Genomic DNA, 27,886 nt, shown 5'->3' on the forward strand with positions numbered 1-27,886 from the left:
CTCTATAATTTAAACTAAATTTATACATCATTCTTTTTTCATCTTTTTTTTTCATTGAACAGAAAATTGACTCTTTTCAGCATAATGAAAAATTCTGGAGATGTCTCTCAGTGGTTAAAAACACTTACTGCTTTTGCATAGGTGCCAGGTTCAATTCCTAACACCCATTCGGTGTCTTAAGCCATTCACAATTTTTCTGTTGCTGTGATAAGACACCATGAACAAGGAAACTTGTTATAAAAGAAAATTTTAATTTGGGCTTTTGGTTTAAGAGGGTTAGAGTCCATGATGGTGGAGCAAGGGTAGGGTAACAGGAACAGCTGAGTGCTTACATCTTGATTGCCAAGTAAAAGGCCAAGAGAGACACTTGGTTTGGTGCTAGTCATTTGAGTCCTCAAAGCCAACCCCAAGTGACATATTTCCTCCAATAATTACTATAACTTGCAATCCATCTCAAACATTTCCACCAAAGGTGGACCTACTATTCAAATATATGAACCATTGAGGGCCCATCCTCACTCACACCACTACTTGCTGAATGATAAAATTATGACAATCCTAATAACTCAAAACTTTGGAAGGAAATACAGAACAAAGCTAAAATTAGGTTCCATTGTATCTTTTAAGTTCTTAATGAAGGAAAGTTACTAGGTGAGGTGTCATTGCAGGTGGTATGTGATTCTGTGAATTGACAAGGAGTTGAGATCTGAGACAGTTTATTTTACACATCTGTTTTCTTCTTCCATTTAAAATACATAGTTTTTAAATATATCAGTATGGACCCCTAATAAAAGTGTATATGGTGTACATATGGGAACTGGAATGGAAATGTTTGTTTAGGTGACTACTCAAAAATTATATCCATCTTTTAATAGTATGGTAAGCAATCTCCGTTGGTCAACCTTCCATTAACCCTGTAAAATTGGAATTCCAAATCACATTTCTATTTACAAATCTTTCTTTTCCATTCACCATTTTGAGCAATTGGTTTCAAGTTATTCGGTGCCTTGATTCAATCTGTACGTAATTTAAAACAAATATTTTCCATTCTAAGTTATTTATTACTTGTGGGTCCATATGTTTGGATTGATTTTAAGTGCATATACCTTACTTTTCAGTCTCAGTGATCCAGATGGAAAGGACCACAACTTTTAATTGCTATGTCACAGAAACAGGAATTGAATACAAAATGTTGCATATCTGAGTTGGTCATGTTACAAAAGGCTGAAGCCTCTTACCTTTTACTGATGATTACCCAAATTGCTTCTTTATACTGAAGAACTTTTAGCCTGCCAAAAAATAAATAAATTACAGTTGAGAGGTAAGAAAGACTTCAGTCCTGCCATTCGTGTCTCCCTGGATGCCTGCTAGCTACTGTGAACCATAGGGTTTCTTTTATGCTCCTGGAAAATTAGAGGATATTTTCATTCTGTTTTTAAAGGAGAATCATGGTGGTACATACAACGGTTTAAAATTCTACAAGCATGCACTAAATACACAACTTTTCCATATCTATAATATACATAATTAAATTATTTAGCAAGTAATTCATTTGATTAAAAAGTGCTAGAAATCTTACACCATTCTCAGATTGTTCATGGCTCTGTTCTTTCTTTATAGCATTAAAAGTAGAGTTAAATTTTAAAAATTTACCATTGAAGCTGATTGATTAGGACATGTGAAAAAAGTATTTAGAACTGCTGGGAAAGAGTCTGATGCCTGATCATACTGTATGATCATGCATCATTTTAAATAGATAGATACAGGCTACATTTAAATACAGATTATGTACAGATATGTACGATTTTTATTCAGTTTTATTTTAAAATGTATCACATGAGTCTTAAGGTTGACACACTGGACATGGTAGAACTTTCTACCATGCTGCCTTCTATGACCTGGTACATGTGGGTTCACCAGTGCTAATCACATCTGACATAGCAGAGAATGCATGAAATGTTCTTCTCTCTGTTAGAGAATTCTCTTTCATTTTGCTTCAGTCTTACATGGTACATGAGATACCTGGGCTGCCCTCCTATGGAATATTTAAGCATTGTAGTATTAAAAATTGACTTTAGAGAGTTAAATTACATTGATTCTTTTCCTCTAATTTTTAGAGCAGACACTGAATCAAGTTGTGCATTGACAAAGATTTCATTCACAAGAATATAAGCTTGTTAAAAAATATTTTTGTGTCAAAACTAGAAAGCAATATTAAGTACTATAGAGTAAAGATTATGTGATGAAAAATCTGTAATAAAGGAAAGTTAATTTTTAGAATTTGTAACTTAAATGTTTCAGGTGAAACACAATCTCTAATTCAGCGCCTTGGAGTTTTAGATTATACTTTCTATCCCTTGGCAAAATGACTTTCGCAACAGTTGCAGTGATAGTATAGTTTTGTTTTAAAATTAAACTGACCTGACTAGCCCCCTACAGTGCTATTAATTTATAGCACTTTATACATTTTTAGTGGCAAACTTAAATAAAGAGTAGAAGGCATACAAATATTTGAGATTTTAGCTTGTCACTAACGTACAGTATTGTTAAGAAAAGCAGTTCTCCCAAGGTTCTAAACTGCGAGATAATAAGTGATCAAAATTAAGTGCTTTTACACAGGAGCAGAACAACCTCACATGTGACCAGTACTTCGGTGCACACAGCAGAGTAATTTCAGAGTGAAATTAAGAAACTGTTAGCTACACTTAAGAAACAGCAGTGGAGTTCACAATAACTAACATCTAAATAGTGATTCTCCTTTATTAAATTAATTGATTGTTTATATCTGATGCATATGCAAACTTTCCTGCAATCTTTCAGACCCCCGTGGTTTAATATAAATTCACAAATATAAAAAGCATTTCATAGAAAATTGGAAAGCAGATGAGACACTTCAGGACTCAAGATAATTTTCTGTGTGTAAATTTTAAAGTGACTTCAACATAATTACCCTCTGCCATTCCAAGAGAGGGTAAAAGAGAGAAAAAATGTATCTGGTTTTACTATATTGTAATTGTTTTTCTATGTGGATGGGAAATTTGTAAGCGATCATCACTGACTTGGAAAATGTTATCCCACAGAAATATAATCATTGATATAATAGTGGGTTAGAAATATAACTCAAAAAAGAGAAATATAACTCAAATACATTGCATACATTTAAGATAACAAATTAGTTTTCAATAACCTTCATTGACACAATGTAATACACTGAGCTAGGAGGCTCTATATGGCTGTACCCTTCCACAACCCCTAACCCTATATTACTCCTGCTTTCATAAGTTCTTAGCTTTCAGGGTAAAGACTGTGCCAGAGACTGAATGAAATATCCCACCTCTCTCACACATAGTCTGAAGAATTTGAAGGACTGATCCCGAGCTGCTGGCTCAATTTGGCAGAGGCTTAGGAGGTGTGGCCTTGTTGGAGGAAGTGTGCCATTAGACGTGGGCTTGGAGAGCGTACAGAGCTGTGCCATTATTAATTGATGCTCTGTGCCTTCTGCTTGAGACTAGACATGGAACTCTCAGCAGCTCTCTCAGTCATGTTTCTCCACAGTGGTGGTGAATCCCTAAGTCCAAACAAACCCTTCCCTCTGTAAGCTGCCTATGTCAGGGTGTTTATTTCCGGTAACAGAAAATATCAAATACCAATGGCATGATTGTAAGAAAGGTTTTGTAATAAACAGCCTCATTTGAGTTACTAACATAGCATATATTTTATGTGAACAGCTGTTTCATTCTTATTTGGTATATATTACTCAAAATGCAGGGTGAAGATCTTACTGATCTTTCCAAATAACGAGGAGCATTTCAGGAAATGTTTGTATTTCCTAAAGCAAACATATAAGGCTTACTCTTGGACAATTTCAGTTTCTGGCAGAAACTAATGTCCTGTGTCTGCCATTTACATCTGTGTTTGTTCTGATTTTAAAAACGTGACATGCTGGTAGCATGTACATTTAAAATTTCTTACAAAGATTAAAAGAATACTAATAACCTAGGAACAAAGAAAAACTATGCTTAATGATAATAAAGTGGAATGGAGATATCTTCGTCATGTGATGGATTTTTAAAAATGTCTTTTATGAGTATTGTTATTGAAATCCTCCCTTCTACTACTTCCTTATCCTTTCCAACTTATCAAATTTATGTTCTCTTATTATATTGTCTCTCTATATATATGCCTAGGACTGGCCACATGTGTATTAGATAGCCTGGAAAGGGCTCAGTTGTGGAGATGATTCATTCTTTGCCTCAGCAACCATTAATTTTATGTAGCTCTTGATGTAGGGGTGGAGCCTTCTGAGATTTATTCCATCCACATTGTCATGTTAATTGGTACTGTAACTTTTCAGATTCTTTTTAGGCAACCATGTTATTGAGGTTGCATGGGTGCACCTCCCTGTCATGTGTGACACATTATGGTTTCGCCCCCACCCAAGAAAAGACATACCAATTACAATTTGTGTTGCCCTTATAGTCACTAGAGCATGGTCAAACTGCCCATGACCAGCCCCTTAAAAATTACTGAGTCATTCCCACCTGCCTCATCCCCCAACCAGAAGTCATCAACCATGAAGAGCGACAGTTCAGCATCTCTATGATAATTTTTAAGTACTCTTGGCAATAACTTTGTATCTTGACTGGGTTTTTTTTTTTTTTTGGTGGGTGGTGGCGATGTTGTTGCAGAAGCTTTGAACACGTCTCTTACTCAGTTGTCAATTGGAGTCGTCAATACCACTGCAACAGTAGCACCCTTGCCTGTAACAGCCAGTGGCACCATGGACCATGAGCTTTCACATGGGTTTTCTGCAGCTGCAAGGACAACAGACATCCACACAGCCTCAAGCTTCACCACTGAAGATGGACCTCAATATGGTGCTGTGGTAGCACAGGTCACAGATCTCATCATGGCCTCACTTGCATTTGTAAGGAAGATTGTAAACCGATAAAAAAAAATTCATCCTGGATAATAAGATCTTTAATTATCCACAAGTGTTCATTACAATTAGTTGCTTACCTTATAGCATGTAAAGGATGTGGGTTTTAAAAAGGGACCATTTTGTCTGCACAGAGTCATATATATATATATATATATATATATATATATATATATATATATATATATAGGGGTGTGTGTGTGTGTGTGTGTGTGTGTGTATGTGTGTTGCACCAATTTCCCCATGAGTTGATTTACCAAGCACCTTCAGTGAGGTTGCATATTTAAGGTAGAAATGCATTCATGAAACAAATGGTAACGGATGTTGGTTGGTATCAACTTTTGTTTGGACCACACATTTACAGCAGGCTACCCTATAAAAATTATCAGTAAAAAAAGAAAAAGCAAAATTGCACAAAATAAATAAAATTGTACTTTGTTTTATTTGTTTAAAGTAAACCACATGAGCAACTGGAGAGGTGTAAAAGAGAGGATTTGTGATTCACTAAGGGTCTTCTGTTGTATTATCTAACACGTGGAACTCGCCACGGTGACCAATTGATAATCTGACAAGATACAATGCCTGGTGTCCCTATTTCAGCTATGGTTGAAGCACTTGACTCTTTTAAGAAAAAACAATCAGAAAAAAAGTGACAACCATCTTGCATTCCTTTGCTCTCCATTGGTAACAGTTTTGGATAGTTAACTGTAACTATTATTAGTCCAGTTATGTTTGCTTAATTTAGATGTTTTTATTTTATTATATTGAGAACTTCATGCATGAGCACTGTGTTTATACAATACCCATCACTTCCTGTTTAAAAGGTACTTAGTATGTGTAACTTACATATCACACATTCTCTCCATCTAGCAGATGTCATTGACAGCCTAGCACCTGAAACTCCCATCGTGTCTGTGTTTCTTATGTCATCAGGGCCTTTATTCTTCCTAACTGAGCCTTATTACTTTTCCCACAAAAGAAATTAAATAACTTTTCATCTGTCACCTCTTTGCTGGGAAATTGACCTTTAGACATAGGCAGCACCTCTACTTTTAGAACTTGTCATAAGCTGCGAAGCAATCTTTATCGCCTGCATAAGCAATGCTCACCTTGAAAAACAAACTTTTTTTTCTGCACCTCTCCTCAAGCAACTTGAAAGTAAGCCACAGAACTCTTTGGATCCTATGGGATCCACTGTATCTCTTTTAGGTGCCCATTAGATATTTTGATATTGTGTAGATTAATAATCTAGATAAATCATAAAAGTTAATGTACAGTTATGAGTCTTTGAGCCCTTAGAGCCTGTAATAATTAATGAATGTTCCTCACTGAACATTTATAAAGCATTCTTATTTTGACTTAACACTGGAACTACCATATCCAAAATTATTTCTAGATAAAATTAAATATTGAGTTCCCAAACTTTCTTTACAAATGAACTTTTATTAATCAATCTGTTTGTAAGTTGGTGCACTCCTAACTGTGCAAAAATTCATGATAATTGCATAGCACAGTTGGATTCTTAAATGCACCATTTTATGATTGAATAATCTAGATTACTGGGAATTGATTGGTCTCATACTATTTACCTTGGAGAGAGTAATAATGCACTTCTAAACACAATATAAAAGTGGGAAAGAATTTTGAACATAGGTTTCTTAGGGAAAAATTGAATAGAATTAACTTATTTAAGAATATCTTGATTCTGCATGAAAAAGGTCATGATTTGCATATAGCCATACTGATATGGAAAATATTTTATAAAACTTAATTTATCCTTACTCTTGAGGCCAAAATCTGTCTAGAGAAGATAATTTAGTTCATGGTATTGTGGTGTGTGCAGTCTAATGAAGTGATTTCTCATCCAAATTCACTTATTCTTAGTAATCATTAATAAAACGAAGTCTCTTTAGAATAAATATTCAGTTTTGTAGAAATTATCTCCTTTATTGTCCTTTATTGTTGGTAGACTCCGGCATGGAAAGAAGAGCTCAGAGAAAAGCAACATTTTTGAAGACATGGCCACACAGACACTTTCTTGGATATTGTGGCCATTCCAACCTCTAACTATCCTGAAGCTACAGAAGGCCTTGGTAATTTATGATCTTTTTCCTTTTCTCCTAAACTAAGGGTTCTTATAACCTCTTCTCCCAATCCTTAAGACTAAGGCACTCACCTTATGATTCCTTCTGTTCTATAGAGGATGGTCAGCCTTTCATAGATTTCGGTCGGTCACAGCATAGACTACAATGTATGCCTTCCTGGCAGCATAGTAAGGATTACACTACAGGACAAGGACAGACAGCTTGTTGCATGTTACTCCAAAGAGCTCAGATCATCAAGATTCATGTATACTGCTCTTCTTTTCCTGATTTTCATTATATCTGTGATTTAAGCCACACTATCTGTGCCTGCTTCACATAAGCATACAGTTCAGGTACAATGCCAGAAAGGGAATGCATAGTTGCATTTACTTGTTTATTTCTTTCTATTTCCCTTTTGAAAAGTCTTCCTGTATTCCTATGTGCTTCTCTCTCTGTGTGTGTGTCTCTCTCTTTCTATCTGCCTTTCTATTTTCCTATCTTACTTCTTTCCTTTCTTCTCTCCCTCTCTCTCTCTCTCTCTCTCTCTCTCTCTCTCTCTCTCTCTCTCTCTCTCTTTGAGAAACCCTTCTGATGTGTACCCTTCATTTCAAAACCATCAACTGTGGTTCTTAAGCGCAGGAAAAAGGAGATAATATAAACATTTGCTGTGAAAAAAATTCTTTTTTTACAAGTGAAGATTTGTTTCTGTGATTGATTTAATATGGAAGCTGACTGACCAATAACAGAAAAGGACAAAGATATGAAGAGCCAGATTAGGAGAATATTTGGAGAACAGAGTCTCAAACAGATGCAGGAAGAAGCAAGATGAGCCTGCCATATTAGATACTGAGAAGAGGTACCAAGGCACATGGCAGAGCTTAGATAAGAAATGTGGGATAAATTAAATGTAAGAGTTAGCTAGTAAAGGTAGAACTATTGACCAAGCATGTATAACTAATGTAGCCTCAGTGTTTTTATTTGGGAGTTCTTGACAGGTCAGAGACTTCCACCAACAAACATTGCCATCCCCTCTTTATCTAACTGACAGCCATTTCCTGAATGAAATATATACTACAATGAGAGATGAAGCATAGTATAACAGCTTGGATCAATAAAAACATGGAAATAAGAGCTTGGTAGGTCCACATGGGACAGTATTTACAGGAAAAAATTTACAAAGAAAGAAATAAGCATAAAAAAATCTGTGAAGAAACTTGAGTTTTTGGCCCCTTGTATAATTATTAAATCTAGGATAAACATGAATGATGCAAAACTTCATGTTTTATAGATAAAATAGTGTGGAAGTAACAGTTTCTCAATTCTCAAAGGTCACAGAAGAAAGGACGTTATTTGATAACTGGATTTTCAGAAGGCTCAGAATGGGAATCTTCTAGATTTTTGTTTTAATGGGCTTGGTTTGTTATGTGTTGTATATACACTTTCCTTCTATTAAAATCTTATTGTGATTTAAAAAAAGAAAAGTACAAGGTATTTTTTATTTCTATGTTTGTTTATTTTGTTTTGCCCTAATGCGGAAAATGTGTACTAGTAGGAATGAAAAAAATCAATAAATATGCAAAAAAATCCTATTATATATGTTTTAAAGAGAAAAAGAGACCCAATGTAAGAACTTAAACAGAATTACAAATATACATTTATTTAAGGAAAAATAAGAGGCTTAAAAAGTCTGCTTTAAAAAGAGCTAAAAGCTGTTTATGCGTAACGGAGGTAAGTATCTGAAGTAGAAATTGATACATCAGATTTTCTGGGATTACATCAATGTAGACACCACAGATGATGAAAACTGAGTACTTGACGACTCTGCAACAATATTCAATATTATTAAAATGCAAAGGCAGAAACAAGACACTGGATTTGTGATTGTGACCTCAGCAACCTGCGGGATAATAAGCCAATATAAGCAGAGCTACAATTGAAGAAGACTGGAACCATGGGTAACTTTACTTCAGGAAATAATATATAATAATTTATTACTTAAATATGAATTGTAAATCTATCAATCAAAAAATCCTGGAAGATTTTAGAGATCTCATTCATTACAGTGTTTTCTTCATAAACAGGAGTGAATACCTAAAACAATCAACATGGAGAAATGTGACTAAAGCACTTTGGTCAGTTAAATCGAGAGTCAATTAAAAAAAAATCTCTGGGAATGTTATAATATGATACTAAACTCGGTTCTTGGAAGATTTTGAGTTTGAGAATAGCCTGGGCTATGTAGCAAGTTTTAGATCAGCCAGAGATACACTGTAAAACTGTATCTCAAAAATAAGAAGAAAATGAAAGGAAAAGAAAACTGCCAAAGTGTTCAAAGCATCCAAGAATTATTTACATAAAAAAAGCAAAAATACACAACAGACATCTGTCTTAAATAATGGAAGTCACAAGAAAATAGAGCACATTTATAATGTTGTGAGAAAATAAATTTATATACTGGGAAGGCAAAATGTCATACAGTTCTTTAACTGTGAAGATCCCTCAAAAGCATTTTAAGACAAACATACCCAATGTCAATTCATTGTGAAAATACTTATTCTGTGCAGAACACTGGGTGATATGTCTAGAGGATAGAAACATTACCATAAATGGGATACAAAGGAATGAAAGAAAGCAGCAATCACACCAACGACAGAACACTATCATGAAGACAACATGTACCCTAATTTCACATCTCTCTCTTAATAAGCGAAACTTTATAGTCTTTAGAATATTTTTGCCTGTTGTTATCATAATATAGCAGTTTAGTTTTAGATACTAGCTCATCCCACCCCAAAATAAAGTATGAAAAAACTAAATTAACTGAAAATGTTAAATATGTTCTATAAAGTTCATTTTAATGCATTGCAAAAAAATGTGTTGCAGAAAATCAGGTTGAAAAGAACAAATATATAAATAAGAACTGAGCATTCTCTCAGCATTAGAGTACCTGTTTTACACAGCAAGTTTCAGGTTGTTGCTGTGACTTCAAAACACAAAAACAAAACCATCTCTCATTAGTTAGAAAGTGTAATAATAATGTGCTATAATAAATACAACATGCAAGCACATGTATGTGCTATTATAACACAAGGAAAACACATGACTATTATAAAATAGACAAAAGAAATGGATATAAACTCTTGAAGCCATTTTAAAATAAATATGTGCGGTTATATAAAGAAATAAGTTAAAAATGCATATTAGAATGGAATACTATAAAAGTTAAAAAAAAGAAAATCATAAGTCAAAACTATTATGGTATGCTGTCATCACATTCTATTTAAAAAGAAAAATATAACAATAGACATGCTTATAACACAAATACACATGCACCAATATTCTTTCCAAATAAAAATATATTTAAAAATATAGACTAAAGGAAGCAACAAAAATTAGAAAATAATCCTAGTGAAGGGGAAATCTTCTGGAACTGAATTCTGGAGAGATGGTTCTGCAGCTAAGAACAGCTGTGCCTCAAGTACTTACAGTTCTATAAGAGCATTTGTTTAATGTCCTCTTTTCAATGGGGCAACTTTGAAGAGAAATAGACCAGGTCAATGAATAAAATAACGTGATAAAAATGCATTCTCTTGTTCATGTTACGTTGAGTTATATGCAGCACTGTTTTAATGTTTCATCCTGAATAAATCAATGCTATATTTTTAAGTAAAATAAGACTTGAAGGGTGTGATTAGTAAAATTTCTCAGTGATTAGAGCACACTTATATTACACTTACAGAGCCTTGAGTTCATTTCCCATCACCCACAAGATGCTGACATCCAATTGTCCATAACTCCAGTTCAAGGAGTTAGCACTCGCTTCTGATCTCTCTGGGCACCAGGCATGCACATGTTAAACAAAAACACATGCAGGCAAAACTCCCATTCACATTTAAAACATCATGGGAAAATATATGTTCTTAGAAATAATAATACAAAGACTGCAACACAAACTTTTAAAAATGCAACCTTAAAGAAGTCATAATCAATATGTAGAAACAGGTGGAATTTTTAGATTTTGAATCATGAAAAGTTTCAATATATAACATGGAAAGAAACAAAGATTCATATCATGCAAGATACAACACTATCTATCACTTGTATGTAAAATATGAAAATATATTGAAAATGAGTATTTAAAAGGAATGGACATAGGATATCCAGACTCACACTCCCTATTGAGGCTACTTTCAGTAGCTGCAACAGCAGTTTGCTCAGGGTGCTTCTGAAAAGCTCATGCTAGTGTTTCTGGGTAGCCTTTTCAATGCACAGAATTATAGAATAATTCAAAAGTAAACGTTAGGCCTTATGCCTTTTATGGTATCAAAATGCTGGCCACTTTCAAATGAGAAAGAAAAACATAATTATTTATTTCTAACTCATTGTTGTAACCAATAGTAACCACATCATCAGGGTTCATTAAGCAATAGCTGGCTTCCAACTAATTCAGAGAAAATAATCTAAAGATTCTGTGATGCTTTGTTTGGTTATATTGCATATTGGTTTCTTCAAATAACTAGAAGATGCATGGTAAAAATGTAAGATAATGGTAAATAAAGCAATTTGTTTCACAGTTCACTTAGATGGGGGAAGCTCATCTCAGAATACATTTTAAAACTCATCAAAAATAAGCATATAAGAAGTTGGTAATTTCAATGTAGCATCTTTTCATTTTAATATGTTCTTATTAAATTCATAAAAGTTAATGAACTAGAGATTATGTCATTTTGAACTCTGTCCCAATTGTCTGTTATTAATGGCATTACTGTTATGATGCCAGTGCTAAATATTTTATTTCTAAATGCCTTCCTTCAGTCAGTCATGATTCTTCTTTTCAAATTTCCCACTCCAACAGTTTCAACATCAGGTTATGACGATTGCTTGATTTAATGCTCCATGTTTGCAGAACTCTCAACGCATTCATATTCATAGTCCATCTTCTAGATAGAAAGTCTACAATTTCTACAATCTATGGTTAAGAAGTGAGGCTCATTGTGTTCTTACAAACGAGAAAATCATTTCTGACCATATCATTAAAACTCAACTGGTACATAGAATTATCAAATGGGAAACCATACTCCTCTTCAAAATTAAGTACTCCACCCAAACCCAAAGGTATCTTTCTCATACAGCAATAATATTAAATTTTTCTTTCATATAAAATAGAAAAAATGATTTTATACTAGATTCCAGGATCCTAACTTTTTTCTCCTTAGCTGTGAAAAACCCAGCCACATTACTTCCTCTGAGAAAATATATATTTTGGAAAAAATAATGCAAAAGCAATTAAAAAAACTTGTTATACCACTTAGAAATTACTGATTTTAAGTGGTTAAAGCTTTACATTTAAGAGAGAGAGCAAGAGAGAGAGAGAGAGAGAGAGAGAGAGAGAGAGAGAGAGAGAGAGAAACAGTCAAATACCCAGAGGCACCAAGTTCACCTAAGATAATAACTACAGTTATCCTACCTTAGCCATTATGTCTCTTATCGTCTTGGAACTTGACTCTTCCTTAGGACACAAGATTTAAATTAATGATGAAAATTTTTTGAAGTAATGCATGATCATTTAGTAGCTAATCTATTTAGGTACTACTTACCAAAGATTTAAAAGGGTGAATCAATTTAATCAGCTATGGAATGCCAGATGATTTTTGATAATATATACTTATTGGGATAATATTTAAGAAATCTTGAGATAAAATTGAGAGGTCAAAGAAAAAGCACATCATTTGAAATTAATTTGAGTTGAGGTATGTGCATCATCTCTTTTATTTTCATCTAAGAAGTTTGAGGTATTTAATTAAGACTGCAGAATGTTGCTGAATTTCATGACAATAACTATTATAATGGCCTTCATTCATCTTTGTATATTTATATGTGCTAAAGTAAAATTTGACATGAATAACATATAACAAACAGTACACACTTTGAAATTTTAACATAGTTGGAAGATCTCATTCCAATGCCCACATGCATTTCATTCTGTTCTGAGAGCACAAAGACTAATTATGGAGGCAATTCCTTGACTCTAGATTTTGAGTTCATGTCCCCTTTGCAGGATTAATTTTGTCCTTCTGGGCAGAGACATTACAATATCATCTTTTATTACAGAATCATACAACAGCATATGACATATAATTCATCAAATAATGAAATAGGAACCATATCTGTAGTATAATCTTCACTCTGCATATAGAGTTTTAGTATCAGTGTGCAGTATATCTTAGAGATAAATTTGATTATTGTTCTTCTAACAAGATGTTCAAATAAGTTGAATTATGGAGAGCTGTACTTATGCCTTAAATGGCACTGTCTTGTGTAATGTAAATAGAGTAGCCATTGTACTGTACAATTATATGCATGTAAAAAGAATAACATTGGACTATTTGATACCCAAAGGTTTAATGTATTGTTTTTCTGGGAAATCCCTGATGCAGTAAAAAACATTTTCCATGCTTTATCTATAGTAGTTATTATCTAAGTCAAGCTCACAAATTTTAAACTGAAAATAAGGTCATGCATTTTTAGTCCCTGTGTGGTCCAGAATTCTTCATCCCTTGACCTTTGAAGAAAGCATTTTTAGATGGGAGAATGAATTAAAAGTATCAATGCATGCTCTAAATATAATGCATAAAGGACTCATTATACTAAAAAGGTAGTGGGTTGAAACATAAATCTGTTTTAAAAGATTGAATACAAATTTAGTCTAATAGATACATGATGTGTACTTAATGGAAGGTAGTACTGGTGAAGATGAACATGTAAAATGCAGAGAGCATGTCCTTCTTGATATCACTGTAGTCTTGTTAGTCATCTCACAAAGCAGTATCCTGTTCTAGGCTAAACATTTCTAACATTCCTAGCAAAGTAATGAATAATAATAATTCCAGAATATAGATTATTATTTGGTTTACATTTAGCACTAATTATTTCTCCTTTACTATTCAAAATTTTGTGGGTTTTTTTGCTTGATTAAGTTAGATATGTATTTGCCAATGCCTTTCTGTCTCAAGAAGAATTATTTTATGGTTGTCTATTAAATTATAAATAAGTTTTATCTAACATATATATAACTCAATATTTTGATACAAATAAACACAACTTTTGTGAACCCTCATTTGTATTAATTATGCTTTACTTCATAAAATCTTCTGGAGAGTTTTCTAAACTGCTTTGAAATCTTTTATTCCTTCTAAAAATTATTAACAAAATTATTAACTTGCTTGCTTTTTTTAGACAATTTTAATAACTTATATTGGACATCTAAGCTTTAGCTATAAACATCTCAAGTCACTTTCTCCTTATTTCCAGTTGGCTTTTCTATCTTTACATTAACAATCCTTAAAGCACCTGTTCCTTCCCCGTCATCACCACATCACCTTCAGGAGATACAGGTGGCTGATTGCTGAGGGCATTCAATAGTTAAGAATTGTATTGAAATCATTTTTGTGAATTTTTTTCTGAGTCTGAGAATGTGGATGTCTTTGGGGTGTTATTGTCTCTTATCAATCAAGGCCTTTTGATAGTCTTTGCACCTCCAGCTCAGTGGCTAATGAAAACGATAACTAATTGGTTTGATTAGAAGTTTTGAATATGTCATTGGGGATACATAGAGAGGAAATAGATGAATCAGGGTGTGTTTAGTAAAAACAGAAAAACACAGAGATAGGCCAGGAAAGAAAGCATGTGGTGTTCCCAATCTAGCAGAGTATGATTGCGGGGTGAAACCTCATTCCTCTGAGACTGGAGATAAGGCAGTTAATCTTGGTGTCCTCTCAAACTTAAGGGTGAAGTGTCTTGTTGGAGTTGCTCTGTATGAAGGAGGATTAGCTTGAAGTGGAAGGGTAAAGGTTTTGAAGTAGGATAAGTGCATCCAATGAAGAAGGTTCTCGAGCTTAGCACCTGTTAGAGTTACAAGAATTAATTTGTAAGACATTTAGGGGGAAGGTGTGAGGGGTATTGGTTTGGAAGAGAGAGAAGGACCTGATCCCTGATGATGAATGGAGATGGACAGGATTTGGTATATGATCGAAGTAGAGAATAATCAGTAAAGTTCTATAGGAGTAAGGGGTGAACAGGTGCTCAGGGAAAGGCAAGTATTCAGATGAGAGACAGGGGTTAAAACCAGCCACCCACACATGAGTACAAAGGGCAAGATGGAAAGGGGTCATTTGGAAAATGCTCAGAGCCTGAAAAGAGTCAGAGGTAAGAGCTTTACTCAGTCAAGTTGAAGTTCCTGTGACATTTTAACACGAATGTTTTTTAAGGAGTGGCTAGTTTCTTTGGTCTTTCCTGAAGACTGTGGGTGGTATGGGTTATGAAAATGCCAAGGGATGTTGATAGTTTTAGTAAGAATTTGAAAGATCTGAGATTTGAATTCAGGACCATTGTCTGAATAAAGAGAATCTGGGATTCAAAATTAGGAAATATTTTACCAGAGAAGAAGGTCAGAAACTGTCTTGACTTTCTTGTTAGAGGTCAGAAATGCTTCTATCCAGCCTAAAAACATTGCTACTAGGACCAGGATATATTTAACCTTTCTGACTGTGGGTATGTGAATAAAGTCAAGTTGTCAGTCAGTCCCTAAGAGAGAGTCCCTTGCTTGGTGGGTAGGGAAAGATAGGATAAGATACCTGAAATTAGGATCTGACATCTGACAAGATTTAGAAGAGGCAATAATAGTTCTTAAGCAATAGAAGTCATCAGGAGTAGTCAGGAACTGAACCTTGACAAAATGAGACAGAACCTGACTACTATGATGAAAGAGTTGGTGCAAATATGACAGAATTTGTTGAGTGTTGGGGGGTGCCTGTAGGAATATAGCATATGGACTCCCTGTGGTGGGTGAAGTGAATCTGAGCTTCTGAGAACTGTAGCTCTAGTTGCCTCATCCACTTGTCTGTTTTCCCTAGAGATAATGGAGTTCTCAGTCTGATGAGACCATCAATGAGTAATTACTATAGCTGTGGGAAGATAGGAGGCTTTTACCATGTGCATAATATGAACTGAGTTCATTATGAATCCTCCTTTTGTTGCAAGTAGCCTGTGCCCCTTCAAGATGACAGTGTAGGACCAAAGGATATGAAAAGCTTATTTGGAGTCTGCGTAAATGTTTAGGAGCTGTTTTCTTTCATTTAAAATGCACAAAGTAAGAGCTATTGATCCAGCCTGATGGTTGGTAGTGGGGGTGGAGTGCCACCCCAGTATCTGATGCTATGGGATCCCCTCATGTGAAAAGGAGCTGCCACCTTTGTATGAGGTATGGATGGGGAGAGATAATGTGCCCTGCTGTATGTGTTAAGGATGAAGCAGTAGGTCTTCTAGGGATTCAATGCAAGATAGAAATGGGGATTGGTTAGTGTTGTGCCGAGGAAAAAGATTTGAGACACTGAGTGGTGGGCAAGTTTGGAAAATATGTGTGGCTTTTCCTACTTCTGCTACTTGGAAAGAAAGAACTAGGGAAGGATGCTGTGGAAGTTTCTTCCTCTCCGTCAACCAATAGCCTTTAAGATACCAGCCCACTTGGGCATGGTCTCTTATACTATAAATGCAGCTTTAAAGCCTGTGCTTTCTCTCTTGTTTCTGGCTTTCACTTCTGTCTGCTAGACTCTGTTCCTGATCCCTGTTTGTGTAGAAAATTGTGATCTAAGACAGTGATCTGTAAGTCTCCCCCTAAATAAATAACCCTTTATTATATGTAATTCTGAACTAGTGTGGGATTATTTTGTGTCTTCCACCTTCAGAAGGAGGTGGGGTTTGTAAACCTTTATAAGTTGAAATATGGGACAGGTTGAGAGAGAAGATAGTAGTGGGTAACCCAAAGGTTAGTTGTTTTTTTATATTTCATTCAGGAATGAGGAGCCCAGCAGCTGCTAAAACAGGTATGCAGGCTGTCCTTCCTGGATAGGCTTAGTTTTTTTGTTTGTTTGTTTGTTTGTTTGTTTGTTTGTTTGTTTTGACAGGTATGCCACAGGTGCAAAGGAATGTACAAGCTGGTGGGCTAGGATCCCAAATACATATCCTTCTTTTTCTGTTATATAGAGAAGTAAAAGACAAGTTAGGTCTGTAGGATGAAGAACTAGAGCCTACAGGAGAGTCTGTTGGAGCTTCTGAAAGGGCTTACTAAAGGGATTGAAAAGAGGTTCATGTGATGGTCCAAGGGTTGCCTTGAATAAGGGAAAAGACAGGAGACAAAAAGTGGTAATCCAGTTATTCCATGGAACGATAAAATTTCCTCTTTAGCAGGAACTGTAAGAGAAGGAATTAAGAAATTTCTGAATAAAGTTATGCTTTTATGTTTTGAGGTAATAGTTAATCCCAAGTAGATGATTTGAGGAGTGGCAAGTTGGAGTGGCAAGTTGTACCTAGGAAGGTGATGCTTTATAACCCGTCGGACAAGAAATTTAGAAGTGCAGAGGTGTCAGTTTGGCTAATTTCAAAGGACAGACAACAAAGTTAAATACCATCCACATATTTTATGAGTTTATATTTGGGGAGAGACAAAGAGAGTAAGTCAGAGGTCATAGCCTGGCCAAACAGTTGCAGATTGTCTCAGAAGCCCTGAGGCAGGATAGCCCAGGTGATCTGTGTGGGTAACAATGTCTGTGCAGGTGAAAGCAAAGATATTTTCAGACTGAAAGTTGAGAGTGATAGAGAAAAAATGTTCTTAAAATCCAGATCTGAGAAATGAGAGATTCCTGAAGGTATAGTAGAAAGAAGGGTATAGAGATTAGGCACCATGAGGAAGAAGGGGACTACTGCAGAATTAATGAGTTGGAGGTCTTGAACTAGGCAGTATGTTCCATTAGGTTTTTTAACTGCAAAAACAGGGTATTAAAAAGAAAAAAATGTAGGATGAAGTTGGGTTTTCTCCATTGAGAAGACAGTGATGAGAGGTTTAGGTGCCCTAAGGCTCTGGAGTAGTAGTGGGTACTGAACAGGATAATATACTGGGTAGGGTCCCGTAATTGCATGATGATGCAAGAATGGTATCTAGCAATGGATGGCTTTTGGGTGTTCCATATTTGAGGGTCCATCTGGGAGGCCAAAAAAGTGAATGACATGTAGGGACCAGTAGGATAGGTAGATAAGAGAAGAAGAGGAGGAACCAATGGTGAGTCTAGGGTCAGCCAAATGGGGAGAGCAAAGGAAATAGAAGATCCCACATTGGTTAAAAGATCCCATTCCATTATGGGTACAACACATATAAGCATAACCCAAATTGAACAAGTGAGAGAAATACCCCTGCAAATGCAGTTGAGTGGTAGAGTCTGATGAGGAAGGTAAGGAACAGAGACAGATTTTCATGTCTGTCCTAAACTATTTCCTGAATTTTCTCATAGTTTACTGACTTAAGGGCAGTCTTATGGAGACCCACCATAAGGTGGTAAACTGATCTCTAGCTACGGTGCCCACTGGAGATCCCACTGGGGGTCATGGACTGTGACCACCTCTGCCCCTACTAAATGAGCTGCGTTTATTTGATGAATTTCATCTGCCTGGGCTCTATACTGTTTCCAAACTTGCCTGAGGAACTCAGGGAGTAGGCTGTTACTAAAATCACAAATATATCATGAAAGGTGATTCCTTGCCAGGAATGTGAAGATCAATTCCCAGAGTGAAGAATGCAGGAAACTGAAGAGGTGGAAGGCTGCTTTATTAGTGTGAGCTGTTTTGCCAAACCCAAAGGCAAAGCCTGGAGGCACATATCTTTTTGGAAGAGCTATAGGGTGCTGTGGAAGCTGACAGGTCTGTGTTAGAGGCTCTTTTTTTAAAATGCCATACCCTTGGATCTGTAAAGGCACTTGAGAACTAGGTACCCTTACCCGTTACTTAAACTGGGCATATAAACTAAATTTAGGCATGTATTTTATCCAATCATTTACAGTTTATCAATGCTAGTAGATGCAAAAAGATGAAAAGAAATATTTTAATAAGTCAAAGAATACTATCAAATGTGGGTACACTTAACAAAGATGGCAGACTAGCACATGTGGTGTACCCTTATCAAAGATGGCAGACTAGCACATGTGGGTACCCTTACCAAAGATGGTGGTGAGGTTAAAATGGCGGCTACCCATGTGTTTCTTTTTCCAAAGCTGCTGTAATTTGGACATAAAAGTTTAACTGATCTTAAATAAGCACATGTGCATACAGAAATATAAATCAAGCACATCGCAAAAACACATTTTTGCACTTTTACAGGCATACTGTGGCCACATTATTCTAACAGACAAATAGGACACTTTTAGAAACCTGTGTCAGCTGACCGATTTAGAAAAGTTCTGGCATAGGTAGGTGGCAAAAGCCAGAAAAGGACAGTGATCCCGTACAGCTTTAGAGTGGAAGGACAGGAGAAACAGATCCATTGTAGAGAGCCCCGGCATGAGACAAACAGGAAATAGCAAGGAGAAGGGAAAGGGGACCATAGTGATCCCATAGTAGGTGACAGAGACCAGCAAAACATACCAATCAGCTGATGGGCGAGTGCCATTCCAAAGGGATGTGCAGTGACCTCCATTTTCCTAGGCTGATGGACAGGGTGTCAGGTTTAGATCCCTGAGTCCGAAACAGGACAGGACCGGAGCTTACCAAGCATCTCAGCACAGCATCAGAGCCCTGTGGGCTACAGTAGGAGCGCACATCTAGAAACCGTGTGTTACAGATGCTTGTTTGCTTTAAATTAGCCCCAATTTAAAAGGATTTTTGTAACAGGACATATAAGAGCACTTTAGGAATCATCTTGGAATTACAAGAAACACATTAGAAGTGCATGCCTGTGTGACTCAAATCTGTCCCCCTGGCAGCGTACATCCACTGGGACAAACCTTGAGCCACAAACAGGGCTGTGAAAATTAAATGGTAGGCGTCCCTACACAATCTTCATATTAGCAAATGCCTGGGTGTTGCTGGGTGGGTCAGGCTTCCAGCACAGGTGGTGAGTTCAACAACAACAACAAAAAAAACCACTGAAAAACAAATGGTTCACCCCAGTAAACCTCCCAGTAAACCTGCTGGTCATGCACTTTAAAAGGGAACTCATCTGAAGCTGATCTTGCCTGGCGGAGAATGTACATAGAACATTTTTCAGCAAGTGGTCCCAGGCCCTGGGCCTGCAGGAAAAATAGATCCTTGTGTGGGAAACCTCCATCTGTTAGGGAAAATCTTAAGAAGAGCCTCTCTGTCTCTCTGCCAATATAGTTTAGCTAATAAAGTACTTTCTCTGGATTTGCCAAATTCAAATCAACTAGACATTGTGAATATAATTAACCTGATAATTATTTTTATTGTATATAGTTTTACTGTGTCAAAGTTAAAATATTTCCTTTTTATTTAAGCAAGTGTGGAGAAATGTTGTGGGATATTTTGATTAATCTCTGACACTCCCAAAACTGGCAATAAAGTTAAACCTTGAATCAGAGGGTAGAGCAAACTCACTAGCTGACTGGAATTAGTCATGGACAACCCAGGAATTTGGATAGAGAAGCTATAAAAAAGGAAAGGGTGGGACTGCACCTTGAAGCAGTTCCTTTTGGTTTTTATGAATGAGGAAGAGATGCATTCCTTGCTATGTCTCCAGCCAAAAATCAAGTTGCTTCTTGGTTTCTCTGATCTAGCAGGTTTTCACCCTCACATCTGACTTTCAAGTCTTTGTTTGTAAATAGAACAACAGAGACTTAGTTTAAACCTACGTATTGTGGCCACAGCAGCGCTGGGGTTGTGGGACTGGAATGCCCTCCAGGCTTAGGTCTAAGTGGTCTGCTGTGTTCTGACTTAGGGTGGGGATATGGGGCCACAGACAATAATTAAAATATCAGTAAATTTATTTGCATCTGCTAAAATGACAGAAAAACTACTACACATGTTAACTTTGTCATATTTTGTGGAGGTCGGGAATGAAAATGTGAATGAGTTAGATTATTGACATCCGTTATTCATCATGCCTATGAAAGTTATCTGGACTTCTTCATTGCTTGAAGAATTAACAGAAATGATACCACTTTAGAGTTCCCTCTAGTTATTTGAAGGAATCATTTTCTTATCAATAAAGCAAAGAGAATTTCAGATTTAGAGGCAGCTCTTGGCCTAAGTTAATTTTATCACCTGGAGGACATTACATTTTTTTCCCAATTTCCTCCATCCTAGATATTAAAACTTGTGCCTGAATTTATCATGGACAAGTAAAGATCAGGAATTAAAATCTTCTCATAAGGTACAATTTTCTATGACACAGTCATGGGAGAAGCATCTTTTCACTTATTTTATAATCTCCTAGTTAACAGCATGTCTCACATGTAAGTAGCTGCTCACTATAACAAGCACTTAAACATAAGGAGTCAAAACAAAAAACAGCAAACAAGCAAATAATACACAAGGAGTCAAACAGACTGTATAGGGTACATCAACCAAATGGATCTGATGTATATATAATTTTATAAATATTATACAATACATCATTTATAAAATTAAGCAAATCCATATACATTTACATGATTTTAACTAATTAGACATTTAAGAATAGGGCATGATATCTAATGCACACAACTTCTTGTGTCAGATTTTAATGTTTTCACTAGGTTTTACTTTATTTATGGATGCTACTATACTGATGGTACTACTACTATACTAATGCTACTATACTAATAATACATATGAATTCAAGAGAGCTATAAATTTATTCTTCATTGCATTTTGATAATTACACTTTGGGGACAATTTAATCTCATTGCTTTCTCTAATTCAATGTTTTTGACATTGATAACAGACATATTGCTTTTCATTATGATACTATTTATTGTTATTTCTACTCCAGACACTAGCCCCAAGATACTCAACCACTTTAGGTCATATAAAATATGAAAGATATAAAAACTAAAAGTATTTTTCAAGTAATTCTGAGATTTATTCTGATTTTTGCCAAATATTATTTAGAGTTAAGAAAGAATAAACCAGAGAGCCTCAATAGTTAAAAACTAATGTTGTCAAACAGAGTTCATTATTTACTCTTTTAGAAAATCAACCTTACTATATAGCTTATTTCTTTAGTATATTATATTATTTTACTTTTGCAATAGATATTTATTATTTAGGTAAAGTAATAGTTTCCTTTTAATTTAGCATCATTTGTTTTCAGCCACTGAAAATATCTTAATTTTCACAAATACTGTGGGATAATGAGGTAACACTAACTATCTCAAGTACCCCTAGAATGATAATGTAGCACAAAAAAAAATTTGAAAAAGTGAAAACACAAAGGCATTGACAACTCTGTAGTGATGAAAGTGGTGGGCTGCTGCCTGGCTCCCCATCTAGCTTACACCCGAAATAATTACACAGAAACTGTATTCATTTAAACACAGCCTGGCCCATTAGTTTTAACCTCTTATTGGCTAACTCTCACATCTTGACTAACCCATATCTAATAATCTGTATGCCACCACGAGGTTGTGGCTTACAAACATGAGTCTAGCCGGCCTCCTTCTCAGGAAGGCAAATCATGGCTCTGCATGACTCTGCTTTCTTTCTTTCAGCATTCTGTTCAGTCTACTCCACCTATCTGAATTCTGCCCTATCAAAAAGCCAAAGCAGTTTCTTTATTAACCAATGAAAGTAACACATAGACAGATGACCCACCTACATCACAAATCAGGGTCATTATTCCTTTCTTGGTTTCTTTTGAACATAAGTATTTTTGTGCATTTTTTGCTAACAATCTATATCCTGTTTTATGAAGCAGAGTGTGATTTTTAAGAAATGACATAAAGTTTTAAAATGAAGCATATAGCAGAATATTAATTTATGTAGAAAAATTCCTAATATCCAAAGAAGCTATGAACAGTGTAGCTCATTCACTGAAGTATCAGTGTTAAGTTTTATAGACAATGGTAATCTTTTCTTGAAAATTATACAAGACATCAACTTCTTAGATAGTGCACATTAGTAAATTGTTTTTTATAAAATAATTTAAGAATTCTATATATTGAATTTGTGTGGTTTTTGTAATATCCCCCCAAAATTGCCTAGTTAATGAAAATAATATTTTTCAATGTGTTTAAGTAGCCACACTTCCCACAATAAAATTGTGTCATCCTTCTGATATGTTTGGAATTACTAATTCTGATTTCACTTACAATTGGCAATTTCTGTTTTTTTCTATATCTTCCATGAGTTTTTGTTTAAATGTTAATATTTTCAGAGTAAATTTTTTTAATTTTCAAAAATTAAAATTGATTAATATATTTTGTGTATATTATATGAAGGATAAATTAATAGTACTGTATTTATTAAATAAAATATTATTTAACAGTCAAAAAAGATCTTTGATAAGAAAGAATAATGAGCATGCATAATTTTTGGAAATATTATATTGTTTATCTTTTTTTTGAAGAAGTATGCTACATTTAATAAACAAAGATGTCCAATGTGTTTACCATTCTGATAATTATTAGGGAAGAGCAAGTGATTGTCTTCATTTGAGTACCAACTTAAATCATGCACACCATTATTCCATGAATAGTTTTAAACCCATGATTTAACTCAGAGAGCCACAGAACAAAACAAAGAGGCATGAATGAAAGACAGAAATCTATGGAAATGAGATGGGCTTGAAAAAGTACATACAGGAGAGTTGGTGGGTATGTCTATCTGTATACTCAAGGAAGAGACTATATGAGAATATATGCATGTATGTATGTATGTGAAAATCATATAAATATATGGATCTATTAAAGTGGGATTTATTAGAATGACTTATAGGCTGTGGTTCAGTTATTGAAACAATGACCTGTCTAATGACAGAAGTTCCAAGAATCCAGAGGGAAGATTTTTTAATCGCCAATGCTTGATGTCTCATTTTGTCTTTAATATGCAACAAAATTCCAAAGAAGTAGGCTCTAATGCCAATGAAAGAATGAATAGCCAGAGCAAGAACAAGAGGTAAAGAAATCAAGTTTATTCTTTCATATCCTTTTTCGGCTGCTGACAGAAGTTATGGTCCTTATCAAAGCTTGGCCTTGGCACCTCAAAATCTGGTTTAAAAAAAAAAAGTTCTTTATGCTGGATAGTGGTGGCTCATGCCTTTAATTTCAGTACTTGGGAGGAAGAGTCATGTGAATATCTATGAGTTCGCGGCCAGGCTGGTCTACAAGGCAAATTCAGGACAGCCAGTGTGGTTATACAGAGAAACCATGTTTCAAAATACCAAACCTAAACAACCAAACAAAACAAAACAAAAACAAAGAGCAGACAAACAAAAAGACAAAGTAGGCCTTTCCACTTCAAAAGACTTAATTTGAAAATTTCCTCACAGGTGTACCCAGCAGCTTTGGTTTTAGTTAATTCCAGATGTTGTCAAATTGACAACTAAGTATAACCATCACAGTGGGAACAGAATTCAGAATGCATCATTTACGTGTAGGAAATTGTTAAAGGACCAAGGTTCTCAGTAATATAAAGAAGTTTACTTTACAATTTGATACAAAGCAGCAAGCACCATAAAGAAATTAAAAACTGCAAGGTAATATCTATTAAGAAAAAAAATGACAGTTGAAAATAATCAAAATCAGTAATGTACTTAATAGATATCAACTTAAAATGTTAATTAGAAAATAAATCACTGGCATTAAGATAATTATTTGAAAGAAGTAAGTAAATGAATTTTATAAATATAGCAAAATGTGCAGTGTAGGCAAACCCAAAATTTGTTAGCCACCCCTAGGATGGAGAATTCCAATTACTGTCTATAAGACCAAGACAGGCCAGGGCAGAAAGTTAGACAGACAGAGAAAATGATATGGTGGTGATATAGATAAAATTATGTCATAACGATATACAGGATAGATAGATAGATAGATAAGATAAGATAGATAAGATAGATAGGAACAATATTATTCACTTACATTGCATATTGTTTTATTTTTGTTTTCTATATATGTTTCAAAAACACATTTTATGCATATATATAATATTAAGAAAATGAATCACTTTTAAAAGTTGCAATATTTTGTTGAGCAACAACGTATCAACTTGAGAGTAGAGATAGATATTCCTAGATAAGGATGATACAGAAACAATATTTTAAGCCCTTTTGAGATGAAATTTAGAAAAAAAGAATTGGCAACAGAGGCCTCAAATTTGACAAAAGTATAAAAAACTGCACCTTAGCCATTGTCTTACAGCTCGCTACAGCTGCAATGGAGAATGTATGCGAATTGAAAAGGCTTGGGGATAGAAAAACACGGAAGAGCGTTTGAGAAGTTTCTGATCACTTTATAAAGGATAAGTCTCTTATATGGTCATCTATTAGCTTTATAATGTCGATAACAATGTGGTATCTGGATGAATTGATCAATGCCGGATATCTAAAACACAGAGATTGAAATTTAAACACAACTGACTGTCCCCGAATGAGGTGGTTTGAAAGAAAGTGGCCCCAAAGGGAGTGGCACTCTTAGGATGTGTGACTTTATTGTGGTAGGTATGCCCTTGTTGGAGGAAGTGTGTCACTGTGACGGTGGGCTTGAGGTCTCTCTGTTGGGTCCAGGGGGGTCGCGCAAAGATGAGAACACCACCAAGTCTAATAAACCAGAAGCAAACTTTATTCCAGAAACCAGATCATAGGAAAACCAGAAGCAAACTTAAAAATAAAAAATAAAAATAAAACACCGCGGGGCACAGAAGCTTATCAGCTAGCTGAGACCACAGCCAGAGATGGTGTTTGTTAGGCTGTGGCATTGACTAGTTTCTGACCCCACCTTTTAGTGTTAGGACACCAAGCATTAGGTCTGGGTAAAGGAATTTTTACAACCTTGTCCTGACCCTTGGGTTGATCAGTGGAGACCCTAGGGAGGAGAGTGAGTGCTAATGTCAAGGGGGAATTTGGGATTAACTGGTTCCTGGGCTGAGAATTTAGAAGAAAAGCCTTTCACACTGTTTCCAGGTAAATCTTCAGATACTGACTGCCATAGTTTACAACCTCCATTATCAGAGCTCATTAATTAAACCTTTGTATTTATCCACTGTCTCCTGGTACCTCCGGGTGTAAACTGGGGTCTTATTTCTACATTCTTATTTTTGGAATCTACATTTTTATTTTCTTATGCCTGGACTCTTCACTCATATGCTGAAGTTCAACTCAGGGTGATTCTTAAACCACTTCCTGTTGCCTGCAAGATGTACGACTCCCAGCTCCTTCTCCAGCACCATCCCCATGTCTGCCCGAATGCTGCCATGTCCACCGTGATGAAAATGGACTGAACCTCTGAACTGTAAGTAAGCCATCCCAATTAAATGCGTTCATTTTATCGGAGTTTCTGTGGTCATGGTGTATCTTCACAAAAATAGAAACACTAGGTAAAACATTGTACATTATCTCATATATTGGAATTATAAGGTCACGTTGAAATTCCAGTCTTGAATGACAGTAATGTTGCTCACACACTAATTGACAAAGTACAAATACATAATAGGAATTATTTTTCTTGTCAATGTTTATGCCTCTCCTTTGGAAATTTCTGGGAGCTCTGCTGAAGTTTGAAAATGTATGCCTCTTTAAACAAAACAATTCTTTGAATAAAATCTCTGCCACTGTGGTACCATATAGCAAGATGACTCTCCACACAGGAATCCCCATTGTGCCCCTACCCTCCCCTTTACAGTGAGAATAGAAAAGTAAAAGATCTACTAATTGGGAGCACCTGACCATAACCATTAAAAGTGTAGAATGAAGAGAAGAAAATGGACCATGATCCAGATCCTGAGGTTATGAAAGGTAGGAGTTTGATCAATAAGTACAGAAGAATCGGAAAAAATGTTATGGTACACTGAAGAAATGAGTAAAATATCAGGACCTTCCTTTTCAGAAGAAAATGGGGGAACAGGCCCTGTAGTTAGAAGAAGACACCAAAGAACACAATTAGGAAAGTGCTCAGTGCTTATTCTGCTACATGGTGCAAATGCTGCATCCTGTACCTCTAGGAATGAAAATTGCTCTTAAATTGCAGAGAAGTGTTGAGAGCTCCAAGAAACTCCTTTTCCCAAGGTCAGGAATCTAGCCAAAAGTTTCTATTCCCTCAGGGGTTTGAAACAATTCATTGCTTGCTACAAAGGGAGTCATTTTCCTTATCTCTGTCAAGAGGAGGTTGTGACCATCCATTAACACATGTTTGTGCTGCCTATGAACTTGGTAAGTACAATGCTAGCTTTCTCAATCCCTGCTCACAAGCCCCTCTCCAATCTTTTGTGAAATTAGAGAGTACAAAAGTTTTATGTAGTTTTTTTTTCATTAAGGTGACTGCCATCTGAATTTATCCTCAGATCCTGTCAGTCTCCTCTTTCTCTTTGCCATTCCACACCTCCTTCTGGGGATCTGAATCCTGCTGGAGCTAGACTCCACCATCCGTCGAATACTAATCAACAATGTAATGTAATATATATCCTATGTGTATGTACTTATTTTCATAAAAATCATATTCATAAGAAATTACTTATTTTAAAGTGATATTTTGCTAAAATGATATTTGGGACCAGAATATATAAAATATTCTCATATTTTAATACTGATTAAAATCCATCAAATTATTATATAGAGAGTATGTATGAACAAATCAGAAGAGATGTGAATGTGGCATTAATACTTATCTAGTAAACACAGCATTAGAAAACAGAAATAAGCATTCATGTACTGTCTAAAATCTCTGAAGTTAGAAAACATGGCAATACCTAATGTTCCTAAACAGTGGAGCAAGTAATACTCTCATAACATTAATATTTGGAGATATAAAACGATGGAACATCTTTGAAAAATATCTGTCTTTTTTTAAGTCTTAGCATACACCACAAATTATACTCCTCATTATGAAAAGAA

Source organism: Myodes glareolus, chromosome 21, assembly GCF_982192425.1.
Source record: "Myodes glareolus chromosome 21, mMyoGla1.1, whole genome shotgun sequence".
In the NCBI taxonomy this organism is placed as follows: domain Eukaryota; kingdom Metazoa; phylum Chordata; class Mammalia; order Rodentia; family Cricetidae; genus Myodes; species Myodes glareolus.